Below are 6,435 nucleotides of genomic sequence, written 5' to 3'. Positions count from 1 at the left end.
GGAATAACTCATGGATCCTTCGGGTGCAGATGTCAGCTCATTGTGTGTGACCTCAACCATCCCCGTGTTGGAACATAATACTCATAGGATGCGGGGAGTAGGTGGGGCCTTAGGGGTGCAGTTACGTCTGGAGTTGCAGCCTCATTGTCAGATAACCCCTTATACTCTTCAACTGGGAAAGTTCCCTACACCCTGGTCCCATGTAAGGTGATGGAGAAAGGACGGGGTAGGATGTGGGTGCTCTCCAGACACCACAGCTTCCTGCACCTGGACCTCAGACACCCAGACTCCAGATCTGTGAGAATTAGTGTCTGTTGTTTGATCTGCCCAGTCTATCTATGATGTTCCAGCCTGGGGCATGGGTGATAGTCATTTTTTCTTTATTTAAATTGAATTTACCAACATTCACTATACCCTCAGTGTTCATCACATCATGTACCCTCCTTAACTCCCATCATCCACTTACCCCTTTCCCCACCTCCTCCCTTCCAGTGACCCTCAGTTGTTTTTTCCCCCAGAGTTAAGTGTGTCTCCTGATTTGTCTTCCTCTCTAGTCTTACCCACTAAGTTTCACTCCTTCCCTTATATCTCCTTCAATATGAATGAGACCATATCATTGCCTTTCTGTGATTGATTTATTTCTCTCAATATAATGCCTCCAGTTCCATCCATACTGAAGGGAACATTATTTCATGTTATTCATTATGTCTGACTGCTATCCCATTGTATATATAAAGTACGTCTTTTTTGTATACTTTTTATTGGAGTGGGATTTGCCAACATATATCATAACACCCAGTGTTCATCCCATCAAGTTGCCCATTCAGTTCCCATCACCCAGGCACCCTACCCCCTGCCTACCTCCCCTTCCTCTACTCCTTGTTTGTTTACCAGAGTTAGGAGTCTAATGTTCTGTCTCCCTCTCTGATTTTCCCACTCATTTTCGTTCCATTCCCCTATAATCCCTTTCACTATTTTTTATTATCCCCAAATGAATGAGGCCATATGTTTGTCCTACTCTGATTGACTTATTTCACTCAACATAATATGCTCCAGGTCCATCCACGTCGAAGCAATTGGTGGGTATTCGTCCTTTCTAATGGGAAAGTAATATTCCATTGCATACATAGACCACAGCTTCGTTATCCATTCATCTGTCAATAGACACTGAGGCTCCTTCCACTGTTTGGCTGTTGTGGACTTTGCTGCTGTGAACATTGAGGTACAAGTGTCCCTTCATTTAATTAAATCTGTGTCTTTGTATTTTTAGTGAAAGGGAATAAAGGGGAAAGGAGAAAAAAAGTGGGAAATATCAAAAAGGGAGACAGAAAGACTCCTAACTCTGGGAAAAGAACTAGGGGTGGTGGAAGGGGAGTTGGGTGGGGGTGGGGGTGACTGGGTCATAGACACAGAAGTGGGCACTTGACAGGATGAGCACTGGGTGTTATTCTATACGTTGGCAAATTGAACACCAATAAAAATAAATTTATATAATAAATAAATAAATAAATAAATAAATAAATCTGTGTTTTTGGTGTAAATTCCCTTAAAGGCAATGGCTGGTTCCTGGAGTGGCTCTATTCTCACTTTTTCAGGACATTCCATTCTGTTTTCTTGTGTGGCTCAAAAAGCCTTAAATCCCACCAATACTGGAAGAGGGTTGCACTTTCTCAATATCCTCCCTTATATTTATTGTATATGGCCTTGTTGCTTTATCCATTCTGAGTTGTATAAGTGGGATTTTAGTGTGGTTTTCATTTGTATTTCCGTGATGACAAGTCATGTGGGCCATTTTTCTCATCTCATTGTTGGCCATTTGTCGGTCTTCTTTGGAGAATGCCTGTTCATGTATTCTCCCAATTTCGTGACTGGTTTGATTGTTTTGTTGGGTGCCGCCTTTGTTAAGGAAATATCTTGTCCTATTCTGTAGGTTGCCTTTCATATTGTCACCTGTTGCATTGTTGTACAGATTCTCTCTTGATGAAGTCCTAATAGTTTATTTTTCCCTTTGTTTCCTATGCCTTTTGAGAGGTGCCTTGCTAGCAGTCGCTGAAGGTGAGGAAAAGAGTTTCCACCGGAATTCACCTCTAGGATTTTGATGAATTACTATCTCAGATTTCGTTATTTCATCCATTTTGAAATTATCTGTGTGTTTGGTGTAGCTGAATGGTCCACGTTCATTCTAATGCCAGTGGCTGTCCAATTTTTTTTCAGATCCATTTATTGATGAGAATTTCTTCCTTAGATATTTTTTTCTTTCTTCTTGAGGAGTAGTTGACCAATGAGTTGAGGGTCCATTTCTGCTCTCTCTGCTCTGCTCCATTGATCTCTGTGTTGTTTTTGCCAATACCATGCAATTTTGATCATAAATACTTTAAAATAAAGCTTGTCTAAAAACATTGTGATGCCCTCCAGCTGTAGTTCTGTTTCTCTTTTTCTTTTTACCCAAAATGTTTCTACCTGTTTGATGACTTCAGAAATTAATTGAAGAAGACACAAAGAGGGAACACCTTCCGTGCCTAAGGATTAGAACAATGTATATTGTCAGGACACCTGTGTTGCTCAGAGTTTGAGTGTCTGCAATGGGCTCAGGTTGTGACCCTGGGGTTCAGGGATGGTGTCCTGCATCAGGCTTTTGGAAGGGAGCCTGCTTCTCCCTCTGCCTATGTCTCTGCATCTGTCTGTGTTACTCTCCTGAATCAATAAATAAATCTTTAAAACAAAAACAAAAATAAATACTGTGAAAATCTCTATACTGCTCAGAACCTTCTACATATTCAAAGCAATCGTTGTGAAATCATCCTGGGCATTTTTCACAGTATGAACATATAATCCTAAGATTTTTATGGCACAGATAGAGATCTTAGGGACACATTTATGCTCTGGCATAGCCCTGCTGTATTTGTTGTGAGAAGTATCAGTTAACGGCCCTCCCACAGTGAAGGGTGCATTTCTCACTTGCAACTAGGACTAACCTGTGCAAACCAGAGGTAGCTGTCAAAAAGTCACAGTGGACACACAGAAGGAGAACAATGATACAAGAGAGCCAGAGATACTCAGATACTTGGGAACTTCATTTTAAGGATGTTCTTTTATAACGTTTCCAGAAGATAAGGATGAGATGACCCAGTGAGATTTGTGTCTCACCATCAGCTTACAAGGTTGTGTTGTACTGATGCCTGTTAGGTGTGTCCCTTGTCACTGGATGAACATTTGGTACCCCGTGTTCTCATTTCAAACCCACCTGCAGATGTGACTCTCCGTGTGGAATGAGATCAGTTTCCCTTTAGGATTTCCTCAATGGAACCCCTCAAGGTTCTTACATGACTTATTTACCTCATCGTTTTATTTAAATGCAATCATTTCTGTCATGGAATTTGCAACAACCAGGTAACATGACCTGGTCACATCAATATCTAACAGCTCTACCATTCTATTTCATAGTCAACATGTGAAATTACATGACAGTGAATCTATTTCACTGGACCAGATGGATTTCACAGATATCTACAGAACTTTACATCCAAACTCAACTGAATACACATTCTTCTCAAGCGCACATGGAACTTTCTCCAGAAAAGATCACATATTGGGTCACAAATCGGGTCTTAACCGATACCAAAAATTGGGATTGTCCCCTGCATATTCTCAGACCATAATGCCTTGAAATTAGAACTAAATCACAACAAGAAGTTTGGAAGGACCTCAAACACGTGGAGGTTAAGGACCATCCTGCTAAAAGATAAAAGGGTCAACCAGGAAATTAAGGAAGAATTAAAAAGATTCATGGAAACTAATGAGAATGAAGATACAACCGTTCAAAATCTTTGGGACTGCAAAAGCAGTCCTAAGGGGGAAATACATCGCAATACAAGCATCCATTCAAAAACTGGAAAGAACTCCGTGTGGGGAGCCCACTTCTCCCTCTGCCGGTCTGTGAATCTCTCACTCCATCTCTGATGAATAAATAAATAACATCTTCCAAAAGAATAAAAACAATGGGAGAAGAGATTTGCAAATCTATCTCCAGATTAAGGCTAGTTTCCAAAATCGAAAAATAAATTACCAAACTAAACACCACAAAGTGAAAACTACAATAAGAAATGGGCAGAGGACATGATGATTCACCTTGTCCTGATTTGAGTTGTAGACTGTCACTTTATATTAGGTAGGTCATCCACATACAAAATGAAATGTATTGTCTCCTCTAGGTCTACCTTATATCAACTGCTTACCCGAATGATGCACATGCAATGAAATGCCGGGACACCTGCACCCTGATGCTTAGAGCAGCAATGTCCACAATAGGTAAACTGGAGAAGGAGCCTCGGTGACCATCGAAAGATGAATGGATAAAGAAGATGTGGTTTATGTATACAATGGAATATTACTCAGCCATTAGAAATGACAAATAACCACCATTTGCTTCAATGAAGATGGAACTGGAGCATATTATGCCTGAGTGAAATAAGTCAATCAGAGAAGGACAAATGTATGGACTCATTCATTTGGGGAATATAAATAATAGTGAAAGGGAATAGAAGGGAAGGGAGAAGAAATGTGTAGAAAATATCAGAAATGGAGTTAGAACATGGAAGACTCCTAACTCTAGGAAACGAACTAGGGGTGGTGGAAAGGGATAATGGAGGGGGGAAGGGGTGAATGGATGAAGGGCACTGAAGGGGGCACTTGACGGGATGAGCACTGGGTGTTATTTTATATGTTGGCAAATTGAACACCAATAAAAATAAATTTATTATTTAAAAAATGCTGCAATAAACATAGGATGCATGTAAAAAAAATAGAACAGACAATGTATCCTGAAGAAAAGAGGAAAATGCTTTCTGCCCCGGACTGGAGGACCTACCAGTAAACGTAGCAAGAAAACTACATTAAAAAACAAAGAAAAAGTGGTAACCTGGAAAGAAAATAATTAGTTTTCCTATGACAATGTCTTATAGAGTCAATGAGTAAAAACATCACATAAAAACTGGAAGAAATAACTCATGAGCTCAGCAAAAGAATCAGTATATAAAATCAGCAAATAGGGAACCCTGGGTGGCGCAGCAGTTTAGCAACTGCCTTTGGCCCAGGGCGCGATCCTGGAGACCCGGGATCGAATCCCATATCGGGCTTCCAGTGCATAGAGCCTGCTTCTCCCTCTGCCTATGTCTCTGCCTCTCTCTGTCTCTCTCTCTGTGTGACTATCATAAGTAACTAAAAATTTAAAAAAAATTTAAAAAAATAATAAAATCAGCAAATAAAATAAAAATATATTCCTACGTAATAAATACAAATTACATGTACAAAATTAACAAAATAATCTGATTTCCACTAGCACCAAAAATAAATATTTAGGATTAAAATTTATCAACAAGATGAAATATCTCCAGAAAATGTCCTATACTGATGTGTCTTTTGAAATGAACCAAGAAATTCAAAAATAACTGTCATTAGAACTTCATATAGTCAGAGAGTCATCTACACAAATTGCTATAGAATTGTGGTGCAACACTTGTGTTGGCTTTAAATACACGAATGTAAGTCTGTAGCTGGTCATATGGTCAGAGGACATGCAAATAGGGCCTTCCCTTCACTGATTAAACCAGCCAAGTCCCGACCCTGCAGCTGGGAGAGGAGCCCCAGCCCCAGCATCCCCAGGTGACCTGAATCAGTGATCAGACACAACACAGACTAATTACCATGGAGTCTGTGCTCGGCTGGGTTTTCCTTGTCGCTATTTTACAAGGTAATTCATAAAGAACCAGAGACCTTGAGTCTGTGAGTGAAGGTGAGTGAGCGAAAGAGGGGATGTGGGACAGTTGTTTGACCAGGATGTCTTGTGTCTGCAGGTGTCCAGGGTGAGGTGCAGCTGGTGGAGTCTGGGGGAGACCTGGTGAAGCCTGCGGGGTCCCTGAGACTCTCCTGTGTGGCCTCTGGATTCACCTTCAGCAGCTATGTCATGAGCTGGGTCCGCCAGGCTCCTGGGAAGGGGCTGCAGTGGGTCGCAAGTATTAACAGTGGTGGAAGTAGCACAAGCTACGCAGACGCTGTGAAGGGCCGATTCACCATCTCCAGAGACAACGCCAAGAACACACTGTATCTGCAGATGAACAGCCTGAGAGCCGAGGACACGGCCGTGTATTACTGTGCGAAGGACACAGTGAGCCAAACTCACTGTGAGCCCTGACACAAACCTCCCTGTAGAAGGGAATCAGGACCTCCAGGGGGTGCACACTCCTCACCACTTGTGTCTTGAAGGCCCAGGAGCAGGTGCAGAGGCTGGTTCTGGGCAGGTTTCCTGTCAGGGACCAGGCTTCCTCTCCATGGAGCAGTTTCCCCCCAGAAGACCCTCTGAACACTTGATCATGTGTTTACCTATTCAGTCTCTTTCTTAGAGACCTAGAATTCAAATATAGAACTTGCACTTACTTG

At 41.6% G+C, this 6,435-nt stretch overlaps 1 pseudogene across 1 annotated transcript; it reads left to right on the top strand.

Annotated features, from left to right (window-relative positions):
* Positions 1-5,611: 5,611 nt before the first annotated feature.
* Positions 5,612-6,190, top strand: LOC144319971 (immunoglobulin heavy variable 3-74 pseudogene; annotated as a pseudogene). The gene is made up of 2 exons (XR_013385587.1): positions 5,612-5,749; positions 5,853-6,190. The product of XR_013385587.1 is annotated as an immunoglobulin heavy variable 3-74 pseudogene (transcript).
* Positions 6,191-6,435: the final 245 nt, after the last annotated feature.

The sequence above is a fragment of the Canis aureus genome, chromosome 9, assembly GCF_053574225.1.
Source record: "Canis aureus isolate CA01 chromosome 9, VMU_Caureus_v.1.0, whole genome shotgun sequence".
Classification (NCBI taxonomy): Eukaryota; Metazoa; Chordata; class Mammalia; order Carnivora; family Canidae; genus Canis; species Canis aureus.
Note: the sequence above shows the minus strand (reverse complement) of the source record. Positions and strands in the feature narration are given on the sequence as shown.